This window comes from Peromyscus californicus, unplaced genomic scaffold (assembly GCF_007827085.1).
Source record: "Peromyscus californicus insignis strain IS unplaced genomic scaffold, ASM782708v3 Scaffold_6__1_contigs__length_162567912, whole genome shotgun sequence".
Classification (NCBI taxonomy): domain Eukaryota; kingdom Metazoa; phylum Chordata; class Mammalia; order Rodentia; family Cricetidae; genus Peromyscus; species Peromyscus californicus.
The window spans coordinates 47,658,199-47,676,247 of NW_026294584.1; the positions used below are offsets into that span (position 1 = coordinate 47,658,199).

An 18,049-nucleotide genomic window follows, 5' to 3' on the forward strand; every position below is an offset into this window, starting at 1 on the left:
CACCCCCAACCTCACCCCCATAAGTACGACTGACTGTCCACTTCTTGTTTCATGAACTGTACTTTCTTTTTAAAGCTCTATTTGTGTTCTACGAGACATCCTCCTTCTCCAAGATTAACATTTCTTATGATTGTTCCTGACAATGGATTCACTTCCAGGAGGCCCTGCTTAGGATCACCAAAAAAGGGCATGGAGCGGGCTGGTTTTGGCAGCCTGCTCACAGTTTCAAGCTTTTTAGGACTTGGTTTTTCTGATGAGTGATGTCCTGAGCATGCCTAGGGAATGACAGGCATCTGCACGGACAGACAGCATCACCTTGGCCGGGGTGTCGTCATTGGCTGCCTATTAGAAAAACTACAGCACAATGCATACCACCCCTGCTGACTGTAAACATAGGGGATATGTGTTCACTTAGCATGGACTTCTGGGAGGGGCCAAGGAAGGGCGGTCTGCAGTTTTATTGAATAGAGCAGTGTGCATTAGGCGGTCTGCCTGCCTGGCTGCTTGCTCTCTTGCTGTGTTGCTTAAAGGGACCTCTGCTTCCTTTCTGACGGCGGCGGGCTCAACGTCCTCCTCCTTGGGAAGAAGCTGCTGCCTGAGAGGTAGGACACAGGGTCTTTCTTTTTCCGCCTTCAGGGAAGCGGGAGCCGCTCCGCAGGTTTCAGGCAACATTCCAGGGAAAGGGTGCTGGATATGCAAAACCTTTCCAGGCAGGCAACAGACCGTGTAAATTCCCAAAGCCAGCCTGGACTTCCCTGACCTGCGGATGTTCCCAGAAGGTCAATGTGATGAAACTTCAAGTTTTGTTTCTAGAAATGGGACAAGAGGAAACATCTTATAGTGACATGTTCAGGAAGCATGCGTGACTTTGCCTAGGATGCGATTTTGTTTTCAAGAGGGACCTTGACTGTATACCTGGTAACCTCAGGCTAGTGCCAGCAGTGGGCTCTGCTGGTCTGCCCCTCAGGCAGTTTCTTCTCCATCTTCTACTAGCAGACATTTAAATAGGTTTCAGGTTTCGCTTAAAAAATAACAGCAACAATTTTTGATATTGTTAAGACAAAGAGTGATTTTTTTTTTCTTAGCTAAATACATTTCTGTTACTTTGCTACCAGGATTTTAGAACTGGGCTTTCAGAGATGTAAAGAAATAAGATCAGAGTTCTACACTAGCATCGACCAAGGCAGAAGATGCTTACTGAGTCTGTCTTCTATAAAACTGAGCAGCAAGAGAATGCATGCATGTGTGGGCGTGTATGGAGAAATCATGGTCAACTTCCTACCAAAATATTTCTTGAGAAATCTTCATTTCTGTAGGAAGGTCTGCCCAGAGGCTCAAAAAAAGATGTAAGTGGGGAGAACGTTCCAGAAAGGAAGAAGAGGGGCTTTTATTTCCAGACAGACGTATTTGGGCATCTCAAACACTAGTGCAAGCTGGTATTAGTCGGTAATTCCTTTTAGAAAGAGCTGGTTGTAAAGGGCGGGGGAGTTTCAGTGCTGTGGCAATACATGGTCAAAAAAGCAGAGAACAAAGTGCTTGGCATTCGCAGAGCCCTTCTGGTACTAAGGCTGTGTATATGGAGTTGTAAACGGAAACAGTGCAGCCCCTTAGCGTTAGGCAAAAACCAGACACGCGTGGCTAGAACTCACTGAAGACAAGGGGCCCTGCAAAAGGAAGAATGAGTCTGATCATTTAAAAAATAGTATCATATTAAGGACTAGGAGCTCCAGATGACTGCTTCCATTTTATGCTATGCCGTAGACTATGATGGTTTGGACTAAGCAGTCCTTGTGTTTATAAGTTTTGGGCTAATTTCTTGAGAAGTGATACATGAGAACAGAGTGCCCTGTGAATTTCCTTCCCTGGAACAGCTCTGGGTAAGAATGAGAAAGGGTACAGGCCAGCTCTCTATTTGACTATTGTCCTTCCCTGGGAGACATCAAGTTCCAAACTTTTCACAGGGTTTTTAGTGTCAACCAACACATGAAGAGTAATTTCTTTTTTTAAGTGTTCTCTAAACCATGTAGGGAATGCAGTTCGGAAGAAAATCTATAATCTTGGATGTGAGGATAAATTCCATTTTGAAACCAGCATCCCCTGGGGTCCCCCAAAGTGCAGTTTCTCCCATCCCCCTCATGTGCTCCCCACACCCAATCACTACAAAAACACATTTTCTAAAATAACACCGTATGTGTTCTCTACACACAGAGTGAGGGATTTTAGTTCATTGTGAACTTTAGGCAATTCTTGGTGCCATTTCCTTCCTGTGGAGAATGAGCTGGGATACATTTCCCCAAATAGGGAGGTAAATAAAGCTCAATGAAGCCACGGGCTGGAAACTTTTATTCTATTAAAATCATTTAATGAAAAACATAAAGGCAAAGTTCTGAGTAAAAAAAGAAATTGCAGAATAGATCTTAGAACACATGAAGAGTGTACTTGACTGGTTTATAGGTTAAGTTTGGGGTTGTTTCCATATTTGAAAGTCAATAGAATGTGCATTTTAAAACATTCAAATCAAAAGATTGCCCTAAGCATTCATTTTTGCATCAAAGAGAGAAGATGAAGGTTCCCATCTCAGATTGAAGAGTTTAAAGGAGACGTGCGAATGTATTTCCTGCCAGTGGAGCTATTCCCAGTTCTTGCTGGTTCCTGGGACTGGTCCCAGTCCTTTCCTCTTCTCTGCAGGTAGAATAGGTTGGTTTGGAGGTGTGTCATAGAAAGTTCCAGAATCTAGCTTGGGTAGTCTCTGTTCTATAGGCCTTTCCTTAAAGGTGCATACAGTTATGTCCATTTGTCATTCACAGTAGCATGACTCCTGGTTAGTCATTCTCCAATGAGACAAGACATGACTTAGAGATGGACCTGAGAAGGGTTTCCACCAGCTCCCCATGGCCTGGGTGTCTGTCACGTGGCTTGGAAATGTGGTGGGCTGAGGGAGGTGGGGGTGGGGAAAACGCTGACGAAGTGGAATGCAAATAGCATGGTAGGCCTGGGGAGGAGGCTAGGGAGATGCTGCCAGAAGGGTTTCCAAACCTTAAGAAGGCGTTCTCTGGGGAAATCTCAGGACGCCCCAAAATAGCACCATTCGCTTCTTTTTTTTTTTTTTTTTTTTTTTTTTGGTTTTTCAAGACAGGGTTTCTCTGTGTAGCTTTGCGCCTTTCCTGGAACTCACTTGGTAGCCCAGGCTGGCCTCGAACTCACAGAGATCCGCCTGCCTCTGCCTCCCAAGTGCTGGGATTAAAGGCGCGCGCCACCACTGCCCGGCACCATTCGCTTCTTAACGGAAAGTCCTTCATCTGTTCAGCCCATCTAGACACTCACAGGCTCTGAGAAGCTGGCTCGTTTAAAGAGACACTCTTAGCTTACTCTTAACTCAAGAGATCCAAGATGAGGGCTTGCTTCTGGTTTTGGTTCCTTTGTTTCAATAACCCTGACCTTTAAGGAAGGAACTCGACTCTTTGGCCTCCCCTGGCACGGCCGTCAGCATGCCATTCTTCCATCCTGTAGGCGTTAAGATGTCCAAATGAGATGAAGGATTTTGTCTCCTTTCCCTGGAGGCCCATAGAGGCTAAATTCAAATCTTCAGGGTGTTCTACTAGCTAGCTCCGGGTGGTAGCCACCATTTCCTATCTTGTTTCCCTGAAGATCTCTCCTCCTTTCTCCTATTTGAGAATCTTGTGTGGTACTTTGTAGAACCCTGATCCTAGAGCCTTAAGAAACTAGTCTACCCCAATGTTATCCGAAATTTGCCTTTGAGGCTCAGAACCCAGGAGCAGAGAGAGGGTAAGAGAAGGCTCCCCGTGGCACATAGCAATATCCCGGAACCAGGAAACGCGCAGAGCCAGGCGAACAGACCAGTGACAAAGTGCTGACAACAGTCAGGCCTTAGTAAATGAGGTGGCTTCTCTGCCTCCAGCCAAAAAGGATGGGATTAATCCCAGCTTGTCATGCCTGGGCCTTGTAGGCAGGATGAGGTAACCAGCAGCACCTGGCTGGGGTTCCTGCCCTTATTGAGAGCAGATTCCTCTAGGAGCTGCCTCCTACCTACGTTGACTTCACTGTTCAGTATCTCCAACTTTAACTAAAGCCCAGCGCTACCCTCTCGCCCTTACCCCTGAGATGTCCAACTGACCAGCTCCCCCACCTCCTAACCAGACATGAGCGTTCCTGCGTTTCCAGACTTGGAAGTCAACGGGAGCTTAGCTGTGGGCTGGGACCCAGATGACAGCGAGTGTGAAACCCAGATAGCCTTGGATAGGGCACGGCCAGTTGTCTTCTAGCCAAGAGAGAAAAGTTTTAGATAACTTCAGATAGTGTCTCTTGCTGGCTAATCTAGTCTGCTTAGGAACGCACTAACCCCCTGCCTCAGCTTTCCAAATGAGCACTGGGGGTAGAGATGTGGGCCTCCATACCCAGCTCAGGGGTGTCTTTTTTGTTTTTAAGATCTGGTGTGGGGGGTGGGGGTGGGGGAATGGGTGTGAATATACAGATATGTAGGAGAAGCGTGCCTCATACAGCCCCCATTCCAAAGAAAAGGCAAGAAGTGCCTTTCAGTAGGAAGTTTGTCAGGATTTGAGAAATTCAGAAATAGCTACTTGCAAGTGTATCCCAAGAGAGCACCGAGAAATTAATAAAAGGATTGCTATGGAGCAGTGAGAAATGGTTGGACTTTAAAAAATATTTTAAGCAAATTGGGTGTTCTTTGTAAGTGCTCATCTTCATGAGTGATATATATATATATATCTCATACACGTGCATGTGTGTGCACACACACACACACACACACATATTACACATACACAGCAATGATGATAGCTTGGTAACTGTTTACTTCTTGTTTCCTGAAGCTTCTGGCCTTGTGTTGTGACTATGCGGATGAAAGCACTTGACCACCAGGAAATCATTTTACTTGGAGAGGAACATATTAAGTAGGAGTACATAATTAGTTCCTTTTAAGCCCACACGGGACATTCCCTCTCCTGTCCCCTGAGACATTTTGCTGGGGAGCTGTATAGTCCTCACCTATGGGCAAAGACTGGCAGGGCCAAGGTTAAGTAGCAACAGGGACGAGGGCCAGTTGCTTCAGAGCTGGAATGGAGAGTGTGCCAGCCTCGGCCAGGATGGATAGAGAATTCAAAATAAGGTATGTCATGACTTACAGCTGGGAGAGTAGAGAAGAAGTAGTAAAAGTCAGAGGTCAAGCAAACTTTTCCAAACCAGGATCTCTCTCAGCAAGGCAGGGCCCTGAGAGATACGGTGAAATACAGAGACAACTGGACTCAGAATCAAGGACCAGTGGGTCCTTCTGTTACTAAGCTTCAGTAGCTCAAGCGGAGGGGTGGGATTATAAAATCCAGATGGAAATAATAAAGGGGTGGGGGATTCAGAAGTCAAACAGGGCATAGTCAACAGGGATGGGGTTAAGATCCAGATGGGTCAAGGAAGCCAGCAGGGAACTGTGGCTCTCAACGCTGTGTTCCTGTCATTGTAAACTCAGCTACTTGAGGCAGCTGTTCTAGCACCTGGAGAATTCCTTGTGTGCTCCAGGTCAGATCCTGAGAGCGGACATTGGATTGGTTCAGGTCCCTTAGCAGAGCAGATGGTCAGAGGCTCTGGCGTATCTCGGCGTGTTACTCAATGGGTCTGGCAGCCACCCTCCCCCTGTTAGGAGGGATCATCCTTGGGTAAAGAAAAGCCTCAGGAGGGCTCATTTCAGTTGAAAAGGAAGTTGGGGGAGGAGGTAAACAGCCGGACAAATCAACAGCTCTCAATGGCTGCCACTTGAATTTTTCATGTGAATGAGTTTGTGGATAGGCAAACACACAGTGCCAACATCATAGAGTTCTCACCGGCCATCTTCACATGGCATGGTGAGCCAATCTTAAGAGAGGCTGACTTGAAGTTGACACCACTAGTAACTGAAAAACAAAACATCCTCCCTTTTAGAAAAACTCTAGAGAAAAAGGCCATTGAGAGACTTGTTGGCAAAAAGCTCTGTATCGTTGTATAATATGGCTCCTCCCCTAAATGAAGGCAATCTTTCAAAGCCAGTAAATTAACAACCGAACAGTTTTAATAAAGAAAACTTGGGGGTCTTGGGAGATGGCTCGGTGGATCTGAGGGCTTGCTGTACAAACCTGAGGACTTGATTCAAATTCTGAGCATGGCCAGGAACCTGTGTCCCAGCACCGCGGAAGGCAGAGACGGGCATCTCTGGGGCTTGCGGGCTGCCATTCTAGCTACAGATCCAGTGAGACACCTTGTCTCGACTGAATAAAGCAGAGAATAAGAGAGAAGAATACTTGATATGCCCCTCTGTTCTTTGCAGGGGTGTGCACCACCCCACCCACAACACACACACACACACACACACACACACACTCCTGCACACATACTACTCACATACAACACAAAACCTCACTTATCTCACTGTAAGTCACAGTTCTTCAGTAAACCAAATGCATTAAGCTAGTGTATTCTTAATCAGCAGTCTAGGTGATGCTTACCTTTCTGTCTCTCATTCACTAAACACTCTCAAGATGTCTATCAGGCAGGGGAACAGATGCTCTACATTCTCCCAGTTCTGACCACACTGGCAGTACCATGCTCTATTCTGGGCCCCTCTTCAGATAAGCATCAACAAGTATACAGTCAGGAATGAGCATCAAAGGCCAGATCAGGCGAACCAAACAAACAAGGACCAGCTTGGAAATCTGAAGGTCGGTATGCACAAGGAAATGGATGTGCATACATGTATGCATTCTGGTATTAGGAGTGCCTTTGTAGAGGGATAGGAGAAAATACCTGCCTCAAGAGAGTATAAGTTCATGGAATTTTTAAGCTGCCGGTACTTTGGGATATTATTTAGCCCAGGGAGTGCATACTTGGGCTACCCAATTGTTAGGAAGGTTTCCTATGCTGTGTCCAAGTTCACAGAGGTGAAAAATACTCCCACTGATAGAGGTTACAGGAAGAGGCTTGGCTGCTGAAGAACCACGCTTGGCACGTTTTCAATACAATCTGTAGGTGCCCAGCCCTGGGCCTGATCCTTGGAAGTCCACAAGTTGTTGCAAAAAGCTAAACACATCTATATACATGAGAAGTAATTTTGGCAAACTGAGTAAATAATGTATTTCTCCTCAACACATTTTTCTAATTATAGAGCTACATTATGATGATGAGATGCTAAATTATTAAGGAGTAATTGAATTCATAGTCACTTCTGGTTTTTGTATTTTCCCAAACACTGGACCTGTGATATGTACTACTACTGTGCATAGGAAAGATCATCAAGAAGTTTGGGAGGTCTTAAGAAGAAAAAGATTTTTTAAAAAAATAAAGGAACAAGGCTTGTGGATGTAGTTCTGTGGTAGGTCACTTGCCTGGAATCAGAAGGCCTTGAGTTTGATCCCTAGCACAGAAAGATAAACAAATAAATATCATTAATCTACTTTTCATTTTCTAGATGAGAGACCAAAGTCTAGCAATACACACCAAGTAAAATTGTATATGTACTGGTAGTGCCTTTGAGTAATGTTTACCTGTTCTGTTAGCTGACAAGATGGAAAGAGCAGGCAACAGCACTTTATTAGTAGATGTTTAGTTGCCTGACATATAGCATAATCCCAATAAATATTTGTTGAATGGAGGAACAACCCAAGTGAGTTGATCAAGGCCATGTCCTTTGTTAGTGGCAGAAATAATTCTGGAACGCACAGCTTTGAAGTTCCGGGCAGTTTTGGATAAAAGAGGATGCTCCACTTTAGCAATTCACAGATTCAGCCTGCCTGTATCAGTGGTCCTTAGGCAGCATCATAACCAGAATCAACTTCAGAGACTTTTGAAAAATACATCTCTGGGACTCAACCCTGGAGGTTCCAATTCAGTAGGTCTTGCTGGAGTGGGCTCCAGGCATCTGCAGTTTGTAAAAGCTCCTTCCAGGCTCTGATGAAACATCCTGCCTCAGAAATAATTCTGGTCACTGGTGTTTACAGTAATTTATGGCACATGATTGAGGTCATTATTCCTCAGAAACTTATTTTTGTTTAGATGGTTTCCCCCCTAAAAGTTACAGCCGTGGATCCCAAATAATCTGTTTCGCCAAGCCTCTTTGGAAGCGCTGAATTATTTCTCTGAACTCCTCTGTCTTCCTCTATCCTTTTTTGTCTAAGCACAAGACTATCAGTCCCATAAGGTCCAGCTTGCTGATGAGATTTCCAGTGCTTGCCTTTGTGAAGCACTGGAAATACGGCAAGAATAAAATTTCTCATGGTGTTTCCATGTCTTATTCCAACCACTGTTACTATGTGGAATTTAGGCTTTGGGGGAGGTGATTCCGAGAATTTTTTTCTTTATAGTATTTATGTCTTTGAGCAACTTTAAAGATCAATTACTTCAGATAGTTCCCTTATACCCGCCCCCTCTCTCTCTCTCTCCCTCCCTCCCTCCTTCCTTCCTACCTCTCTCCATGCTTTTCTTCCTTTCTTTTTTGTAGTAAGGATAACAAATTCTGAATGAAACTCATCCTGTACCTATGTCCCCAGACCCCCTAAATCTGGGACCAGCACACCCCCTGGTTTAGATGCTCTCTTTGGAGGCTCTTGCAGAAGCAGTTGGGCCACAAGGGACAAGTTTGCTTTGGCAGGGCAGAAAGTTCACCACAAAGAGTTTCTGGTACTCAGCAGCTTGGACTATGGTGTTGCTCAGAAGAATGTACAATATTCAGAACACAGAATACACATTCAACATCCAGTAGAGATTTTACAGCTTAATGTCTCATGTGATTGGCCTGGTCCAATAAGAGGGTCAGGACTGAGCCCAGGAGATGGTACAGAAGGTAAAGGCTTTTGCCTCCAAGTCTGACAACATGAGTTCAATTCCTGCAACTTACCTGGTGGAGCAAACCAACTCCTGAAAGTTGTCCTCTGAACTCTACATGTGTGCCATGGCAAGTGCCCCATTTCCATACAAATAAATAAATACGTAATTGAGAAAATGAAGAGAAGGCCAAGATTGGTTCTATTTTTGCACAAATGCTGTTTGCTTTACAAGAGCAGGTGCTTTCAGGGTGTGCATGGGGGCAGAACTGTAGAAGAGAAGCTAAAAGGGAACTAACTCCCACAGTTTTACACCACCATCCCCTCTCTCTGTCACTGTCCTCTCTTTTTATGTACCCTAAATTCAGAGTGCCTCCCCAAATCTGAAAGTTAAATTTTCAAGAACTTTGGGATCTAGCTGTGAAACATGACCAGTATTCTAAAATTGACCACATAAGTTCATCATTCTGTACATAATATTGAAAGATAAGTAGCAAACATTCAAAACTTACCCCTTTCTGATTAGTCTACTATATTTGGCTTTATCTGTACTCTTGAGATCAATTATATCTACTGAGTCTATATGATGAAAATGCATATGATGTAATGCTATGAAACTTCTCTTCCCAGTTCCCTGTTCAGTGATGTCATGAAATTTATCACTATTAGTTACGTAACAAAGAAACTGGCACATACTAAAACACACACACACACACACACACACACACACACACACACACACACACACCCCACAGAGATTATAATTAAACATTTCCTGGCACACCATTGACCCTAGGGCATGGAGTGTTAAGATTAGCCTTTGCACAAGAGAAAGCCAGTTGTTCAGTGCTTCGAATAGTGTGTGGCACATGCCAACCAGTCTATAGAGATTATTTGTTGGGTAAAAAATAAAGAGTGTATTTGTTAGGTAAAAATAAAGAGTAATCTCACCAAATAATTCTACAAAGGAAGAGACCCAGTGCCAACTGGATGAAGTGACATCTAAGGTCACCACTATGTGGACGAAACAGGATTCCAACCTGGATAATCTGTCTCCATAGTCCATAGGTTTAATAGCTATGCCCTGTTGTCTAGCTTAAATAAATCCAGGAGATAGGGACTCTATTTTTGCAGGTGACTCTTGAGGTGTGACTATTTGAGAACGAACTTTGGAGTCAAACAGACTTGAGTTTAAATTCCAAACTTACCACTTCCAGGCTATTTCTTCACTTGATTATAAATCAGGATAATCATCCCTTCATTCTAATGTTTAGAAGCAATAACTCTAAACTGCCTTGAACATGATTAATACTAAACTACACATTATAAGTTATCTACTGTGACTGCGTAGAAAGGCTCTCTAGAGGCATGTGACTCCCTTTACACTCCCCACCCTTTGCCACACACTTTCCTATATTGCTTCCTCCTTGGCCATCATATAGACAGAGAAGCAGAGTTGATTCCTTTAATGTTTGGGCTTCCCAGAAAGGAAGACAAAGACCAACAGATACAAGTTCTAGGTCACCCTGATTCAGGTTGTCAAGAGCACATTCTAACCAGGGCTGTCTCTGAAGCATAGGTCTCCCTGCTCTGCAGAAGACAGCCTCCACTGTCACTGTCCTGCACGGCTACGTTCACCCTTATTAATGGGTCTGGAGCTGCCTTTTACAGTCTCAGAATTCTTTTTTTTTTTTTGGTTTTTCGAGACAGGGTTTCTCTGTGTAGCTTTGCACCTGTCCTGGAACTCACTTGGTAGCCCAGGCTGGCCTTGAACTCACAGAGATCCGCCTGGCTCTGCCTCCCGAGTGCTGGGATTAAAGGCGTGCGCCACCACCGCCCGGCTGGTCTCAGAATTCTTATGTAGTATGTCTAAAGAATTTTATTATCCGTAGGGCTAGGGTTTAGATAGATGATAGATAGATAGATAGATAGATAGATAGATAGATAGATAGATAGATATGATACATAGGTGATAGATGATTGATAGATAGATAAATTGATAGATTGATAGACAAATGATAGATATAGATGATAGATAGACAGATGATAGAGATAGATGATAGATAGGTAATAGATGATAAATAGACAGATGATAGATATAGATGATAGGTGATAGATGATAGATAGATATAGATGATAGGTGATAGATGATAAATAGATAGACAGATGATAGATAGATAGGTGATAGATAGATAGATAGATAGATAGATAGATAGATAGATAGACAGATAGATTTTTCAATGTTTTAGACTTAGAATGGGAAATGGAAAAAAGGAAGAAGGGGAAGGAGGAAGGCAAGGAGAGAGAGGAGGAAAATGAAGTGGGCTAGGATGGGTGAGAGAGATAGAGATACTGGGGAAAAAACCTCCTGAAGTTGAGAACAAGCTAGAGAGAGGACTGGCACTGAACTGCTGGTTATCTTGGACCCTTCAGGTCCAGGATGGTTGCAGAGATGAACTATTTCAGCCAGCTACCCTACTGGGATGCCCACTGTGTGTCAGCACTTTCTCAGCAGAGGACTGCCATCCACGAACAGCAAAGTAAACCAAACAGCTGGCCCAAAGTGACATAAATGGCAGATGGCAGAGCAGGAGTCAACACCCCTCCCTGACTCCAACCCTACGGCTGTCTGTTCTGTGTCTTCCCTCCAGAAAGTGATGGAAGCCAGAGCAGAAGGTTTCCATAACCAATCATTAGAACTTGTCATTGAGCCATACTGCAGTTCAGCTAGACAGACAAGCACACTGTCACTCCCTGCCATATAAGGAAGCAGAACTAAACACCATTCCTTATACTACTGACTCAAGTCAGTAGCTCTGGTTAGAGGCAGATAAGAATTTTGGCTGGTAGCGACTAGGAAGAAACAAAAATTGAGGGCTGTAGAAATGAGTTTATGTTTTCTTTTCTTGGTAGCCCAAAGATGTCAGCAAGTGGGTTCTATGCCTGACCAAAGGGAGACATCATGGAATTAGGTACTGAAGGATTAAATGACTTGGACAAACATTTCAACTGTTTGGGTGTTCCATTGTGTCAGATTCAGATATTCAAAAGACAGAGCCGATTGTGTGGGAACTGGATGGAGTGCTGAGGGCTCTGCCTCCACCCAGATGAGGAAGTTGGAGTTCGCTTGCCTTGCCATCCGCTCTCAGAAGTATGTTTACCAATCACTCTACGTTTAAATTAGAAGTCCTTCCCTGACTCAGGGCATTTGTGTGATCACTCTTCAACTTTATAATCAGTCACAGTCAGCACCTAAGACTACAAGTCCAGTAGCCAATTTCACTAGAGAAACTGAGGCACAAACAATTAAAAGTATCCGTTCAAGATTAACCAGTCTAATCTTGCTGCAAGGAATGCTCACTCTTTCCAATAATTCTAAGATGGCACATGGCCTCTTCAGGGAAAGTTGGGGTGGGGGATTGAACTGTCCATCCAGCTCCTCCTTACATGCATCCTTGGCCACAGTGCACCTGGATACTCATCTCCAAGACCTACCCTAACAGAGCACTGCAAAGAGAAGCCAATTTTGTCACAGTTACGAGGTTAGAAGGCCAAGGCCAGGGCATCCTCAGGGTTGGTTCCTTCCAGGGCTGTGAGGAAGGCTGTGCCGTTTCCTCACAGCAAGATGGTTGTATCCATGCTCCTGTGGCACTGTCTCTGTATGAGCCTGTGTTCCCATCACCTTTCTTCGAAAGCTATCTTACTATATTGCAGCCCATGCTCATGACCTCTTTTTAACCTGATAGTCCCTGTAAGAACCTGCAAGACCCTATTTTGAGAAGGAGTTAGCGCTCCAGCAGATGAATTCAGAATATGCCCCAATTCAAAATCGGGCTAGAAACCCACGAGGCATGTTTTCTGAAACTCCAGTTCCAGAAGACCCCATGCTGACTGGATTCTATCTTCTCTCTAGGTCTAGGGTACAGCTTTGCTAGAAGTCGCGTGACCTTTTGAACTTGCCCGTGATATTTACTTTCAGCCTTTCACAATATGAAATTCTGATCTAGTGAAAAGTCAAAAGAGGTCTCTGAAATGACGCACTGAGGCACAGCTTCGCTTGCTGTGGCCTATCTGTGGAAGGCTGGGAAACCACAGTGCAGACAGTCTGGTATGCGGCCATCAGGAGTGGGGGAGGGGCTGGTGGGAAGGCTGAGCCAAGGCATGGTCTGGGAGAGAGGTGAGCTACCCCGGAGCAGCCTAGGAGACAGTCACCAAGGGGGCTGTGTGGGCGTCTGCAAGAGCTAGAAGGAGCCGGTGGCCATTTTCAGTCAGTTTTACAAAGGTTGATCTCGGCCAGTAATCCTGTCAATACGGGGGGGAAAATATTAGGAGCCTACACATATTTGTGCTATGAATCATTCGTCTATGTTTCTTCTGTCTCTTCTCTACTCAGGCTTCAAGCTTTTGCACGCTCGCTTGCACGCTCTGCTCTCGCTGGCCGTCCGGACTTTATCTGCATTTGCTCTTCGCTTGTGTCCTGTCTCCGTTTCCGGTTCGTTTCCTGCAGGGTTGTGCCCCTCTTTCCCTTCCTTCTCCGTGTGTGTCTCAGTTTCAGTCCTGTTCATCAGTCCTGTGGCTCAGAACAGAGCTATCGAGGAGGGGACTGTGCCAGTTATCGTCCAAACTGGGGGACTCTGGGAAGGGACAGGAAAAGCTATTAATAGCTTCCCTAGAATAGCAACCATAGGCTGGGAGTGCCCCCGGCATACGGGGAGGGATGTCCATCCTCCCCATAGTTTAGTCTCTCTTCTCCCTAAATCTCTCTCCTCTTCTAGTCACCACCCACTTTCTGTATCTTTCTTTAAAAAGCACTTATATTCTGATTCTTTCCCATTTCCATTCTAAGTTAACTGCGCACTGAACTCCTCACTCTCGTTTTCCTGTTCGCACCCTTCGCTGGCTCCCACACCCCCCGCTTTGTGGTACAGCCTTTTGTTTTGGTTTGTTGAATGTCATTTTGTCTCTCGGCTTTTTTTGTTTTTGTTTTTGTTTTGTTTTTTTTTTTTTTTTTTTTTCAAAGGCATGCTATGTATACCACTTCAGGGTGAAGCAGGAATGTTACAAGTTGCTTGGGGTCCCAGGTGAACCCCAACTGGTCTATCCACCATCTCAGCACCTCTGCTCGGAGGTTGGAATAGTCCCTACACCACAAAAGTGCCTAAAACTGTCACGCACAGTTATTGTGTATCTGTGTCTTGGCTCCCACGGGCCACACTTTCTGTATGTGTGCATATGTGGACACTAGAGTTGAAAATGACAGAAATATATGGCTTAAAGATGGAGCCCCCTGATTCAACTAGGTTGGCTGACTGGGGAGCTCTAGCAATCGGCCTGTCTCTGCCTCCCCAGGGCTGACATTACAGGTGTGCAGTACCACGCCTGACTCTTTACACAGGTACCAGGGATCCAAATTCCATCCCTCACGCTTACCCAGAGAGCAGTTTACTGACTGAACCACCTTCCTAGCTCCTCAAACGTGATTCTTTTTATGATCTAGCCATGTTCAATTTCTATTTTGTTCTGAAAAATCCTTTTAGCTGTCAAGATAGATTCTGTTAGGCTTTGGGTGGCCCAGGGACATTCTCAGCTCCCCCGTAGCTCCAAGGGGAGAAACAAAGCAAGAGCGTGATCCCTTTGAAAGTTGGTCTGTAGCTGTCTGAAGTACTCAGTGTTCCAGAACCATGTCAGCTACAAGGAGCCATTTTCTTATGTACTTACTTTGGAGTTTTGACCAAATAACTTCCTTCCTCCTGTTCCTTCTCTCCCTCCTCCTCCTCCTCCTCCTCTTCCTCCTCCTTCTCCTCTTCTTTTTCAAGCATCCTTAAAATTAATGAATGAAGGAGACAGTAAAGTAAGATAATTTAGGAAGGAAATAGGTTCTACTGAAATTGTCTTTCTTCCCCACTCCTTCCTGCTCCTCCTTGGTGCGCCCCCTTCAGGTTTCTATTTCTTCCCCCATTGAGATTTTTATGGTTGCAAATGTCCTGTGACCATCAGGGTGCCTTCTGCTTTAGTCCTGATGGCCGGAGACTCTCTTGTTTACATATATCTTTTTGCAGAGGTTGATGATAAAAAGCTCTTCCCCACACTCTTCAGGGTAGGTATGCAGTTATGGAAATGGTGAGATGGAAATATCTACCCATCATCCTGAGACTTGATGACGTAGTTAGGATCAGCTGGCCTGGAGCTGCTGGCCCATCTGTGTTTGTATAAATAAGAAGCAAGGAGTGTAGGAGTTTGACGGTTGTTTTATTATTATTTTTTCCATTTCATTAAACTTTCATACTCCATATTTTGGCTTTTACATGTGCTGTTAAAAATACAACAGTTATTCTTTCCACTGGGAGTGGGTTACACCCTGATAATTCCTTTTCAAGGTGTCCCCGGTCACGGTCAAGCTTTTGACACCTGAATTCACATTTTGTAGGGCCTTGGGTTCCAGGTAGTAGCCTGTGGGGTAAGGACTCCAGGTCTTTCCTCCTTATCACAAGTAGCGACCTGTGTGACTCTGTCTCTTTGTGCCTGACTGTGAACTCTCCTTAGCCTAGCTCTTCCCTGCAATGCCTAGGTAGGGAGCAGAGAGCTTTCATAAAAAAATCTTCAAGCAGTAAGGTGTCTTCAAGCCCAGACATGGTTTTCTTCCCCTTCCCCTTTGAAATCTGAAGACTCTTGCTGGTTGGTTTGAGGGATGAAAAAAGTCAAATATTCAGTTTAGACTGAAAGGTACAGATTTGGGGTTTCCAGCCATCATCCCACATGTGACAGCTTCAGAGGACAGCTTTGTCTAGGGTGCCCCAACCCCAGGATCAAAAATTTGTAAAAGATGCGATGTATGTTTACTATAGAGACTCAGAAAACACAGAGGGTTACACTGTCACTACTGATACTACCTTAGACTGTTTCCTCCACATACTTAATTCCTTTTGTTGGCACATGATTTGCATGTGTTTACGGCCTCCCATATGCTGATTCAAAGCGCATAATTCAATGCATATATAACATTAGGGTTCTGGTTTTACCCTGGTCTTTAAAAGTCGGTATTAACAGGTGTGGGCCAGAGAGAGAGTGCAGTGGACAGCAGGTGCCTACTTGCCATGCCAGCATGAAGATCAGAGTTTGGATCCCCGGGACCCACATACATGCTGGGCAGCTGAACATGTGCCTTCTGCCAGGAGTGCTAGTGCTCAGGATGGGGAGACTGGGATCTCCCAGGACAAACAACACATGGACACCACAAACACAGCATGTGTAAAAAATCAAATCAAATCAATATTGACAATCATCTTTGGAGGCACTCTGAAACCTTCAGTACTGCAAAGGGATGGTTAAGACCGGTTACCATCAGATCCAAGCTTTTCCCCCGACATACACGTCAGTGTGTATCTTTTTAAGCTTTGTATGAATCCAGCACACGTAGTGAACAGCTGTAAGATCTTCAGAGTCTTGTACTCGGATTTGTTAATATGTCTTTTGTCTGCATTTGAAGTTCTGAAACGTGAAATCACATATGTGAATATTCTTATGCTTGGCAATTGCTGTGACTTTAATATCTTATAACTGAATACATTCAAGTTTTAAAATACTCTAAAAGAATAAAATACAAACATGTTGGAAACCAGCAACCGTGCTTGGAGTTAAGTTTGCATAAGCAATCATATGGGTGGGTCTTTTTTTTTATTCTTTAAATAAAATTTTATTTTGAAATACTTTTAGGTTTACAGTTGCAAGGATATTACAGAATTCCCATACCCTGCACTGAATTCTATCCATTTTTAACTTTAGTATACTATATTTATAACAAATAATGAAATGATATTATTACAGTATTATTAATGAAACACCATGTTTTACATGGATCTCCTTAGTTTTTGTTCAGTGTCCTTTGTTTTTCAAGGACCTTGGATCAATGTCTTTTTATGGGAAATTTTTAAAATGTACACTGTGGACCTATTGCTGGAACTCTACTACACAAGTGAAAATCATATAAGACAACCCATTTCTTGAACAGATGTTTGCTGGACAAGCCATTTTCTTGAGGAGTTGCCGCCTGAGATGCTCTGGGTCTCCTCTGGTCTTTGGTTACCTTGAGATCACCAGCAGATTCTTCTGCCTGCTCCATTCTGATGCTGGACATTAGGACTCCTTCAGTAACTGAGGCTAGCCATCCCAATACCACACACAGACCCCAGCAGCTTCCTCTTCCACACCTCACCACTTCACAGCTGGAAACCAAAGCATCAGCATGAAAAGGTGTACGTGGCTGAGCAGCTTAAACTTTACCCTGAAAGTTTACATCGTGTTGTACCCTGGTTAGTAACAGAAGAAAAGGGGAGAGGAAAGAGGAAGAGGCAGGGGTGGTAGTGTAGGGAGAGGGGAGTGGAGATCCATGTTCCCTCACATCTTGAAATCAAGGCTTCATGAAAAAGTACCTATTGCTATCAAATAGGCTATAGAAGGCCCTGCTTTCTAGAAATTATTTCAATGTTAGTCATCCATCTGCTGAGCTTCTAAATTATTTTTGGACTGTGCATTGATAACAGACGACAACAGAAACAAGCCGTTGAATTCTATTTATACCTTTGAGCAAGTTGATGGCATCAGGTGGGTGACTGACCTTTCCATGACGTCAGCTCATATAGTGGAAGACTTAGACTAGACATCTAAGCTATATACATCATGCAAGCTAGCATGTATATGCTCCTGAATAAAGATGAACCTATACTATAATGAGGAAATGTGTCTCTGTATCAAAAATTTAACTGGGTGGGGGAGGTCTACTTATCAGTAAGTCAAACAATATTCTTTACAAGAAGAAGTTTCTTAAAATCTGATAGTAACAATATCAGGATGCTGAAATGACTAGTTCAGCATTAGTAAACTTGCTTAGAGACCCCTTTCCTAAGAGGAGAATTGTGTCAACCCTCAAATAGGAAGCCAAACCCTCCAAGTTAGGGAAGAAAATAAGAGCTCAGGGCTCGGGTGGAAATGGTTACTGGGTTTGGCACATCTGTTTTGGTCTTTTCTGTTCCACATGTAGCTATATAGTTTACATAAAAGTATCTCCCCAGAGAATCAGAAAGGACAGATTTATGGAACCAGATGTGCGTTAGCATTTCTACAGGTGTGGTTCTGCAGCTGAAAGAACATGTTGTACCAGGGATGGAGTTTCTTCTTATGTAATCAATATAAATTACCACCCGACTTTACAGAGGTTGGTAAAGCAAACATGT

At 44.1% G+C, this 18,049-nt stretch overlaps 1 protein-coding gene across 6 annotated transcripts in view; it reads left to right on the forward strand.

The window, feature by feature from the left end:
* The first annotated feature begins 295 nt into the window (after positions 1-295).
* The window catches only part of Cald1 (caldesmon 1), a 189,862-nt gene continuing 172,108 nt past the window's right edge, over positions 296-18,049 (forward strand). For 4 of the 6 annotated variants that reach the window (XR_008214574.1, XR_008214573.1, XR_008214576.1 and 1 more), the window contains exon 1: positions 303-602. The gene's annotated coding sequence lies outside the window, so the exon portion shown is untranslated. Of the gene's footprint in view, positions 603-18,049 lie in introns of all 6 variants that reach the window. The other 2 variants (XM_052721739.1, XM_052721737.1) reach the window with 2 other exon arrangements.